Here is an 806-nt window from a genome sequence, read left to right as displayed (position 1 = left end):
GCCTTAGCCATCAGATTTAATTCCGTCCGAACAGGCCTTGGAAGGCCCAACGGCACCGATCGGCTGCCGTGTCATCCTCAGCTCACAGGCGTCACTGGATGCGGATATGGAGGGGCATGTGGTAAGCACACAGCTCTTCCGGCCGTATGTCAGTTCACGAGACCAAAGCCGCCACTTATCAGTCAAGTAGCTCCTCAGTTTGCCTCACAAGGGCTGAGTGCACCGTGCTTGCCAACAGCGCTCGGCAGACCGGATGGTCACCCATCCAAGACCTAGCCCAGCCCGACAGCGCTTAACTTCGGTGATCTGACGGGAACCGGTGTTACCACTGCAGCAAGGCCGTTGGCAGCCCTCATATATGGCGTTACGAAATTTCGTCACTATCTGCCTGGCAGAAAAGTTTTTCTCGTGACTGATCATAAGCTGTTAAGTGAACTTTTACATCCAGCGATAGATATGCCTGATCGAACAGCACAGAAAGCCTGACGCTGGTCATAACTTCTTTCCAGTTACCAATACGAAATTCTTTATTACCCTACAGCACAGCATGCAAACGCAAACACACATTACACCAATCGCGGCAAAGGGTCTCATCGTCGGCACCAAAGAATGTAAGAAACCCCAAATCTGGGAGCTGTCTGTCAGACGATCGGCTGGGCTCATTACACCATTCGCGGCAAAAGGGATCCCATCGACGGCACCAACTTCAATTTTGTTTTCGTGATTACTGTGATACTGCCATAGATTTGCATTTATAGGACCCGTTGCCTGCATCCCACACCACCTGAGGAGCCTTCACAACATTT

At 51.2% G+C, this 806-nt stretch overlaps 1 pseudogene; it reads right to left on the bottom strand.

Moving 5' to 3' along the window:
• Nucleotides 1-229: 229 nt before the first annotated feature.
• LOC126185552 (5S ribosomal RNA) lies at nt 230-347 on the bottom strand (annotated as a pseudogene).
• Between the last annotated feature and the right edge of the window lie 459 nt (nt 348-806).

Source organism: Schistocerca cancellata, chromosome 4 (assembly GCF_023864275.1).
Source record: "Schistocerca cancellata isolate TAMUIC-IGC-003103 chromosome 4, iqSchCanc2.1, whole genome shotgun sequence".
Lineage (NCBI taxonomy): Eukaryota > Metazoa > Arthropoda > Insecta > Orthoptera > Acrididae > Schistocerca > Schistocerca cancellata.
Note: the sequence above shows the minus strand (reverse complement) of the source record. Positions and strands in the feature narration are given on the sequence as shown.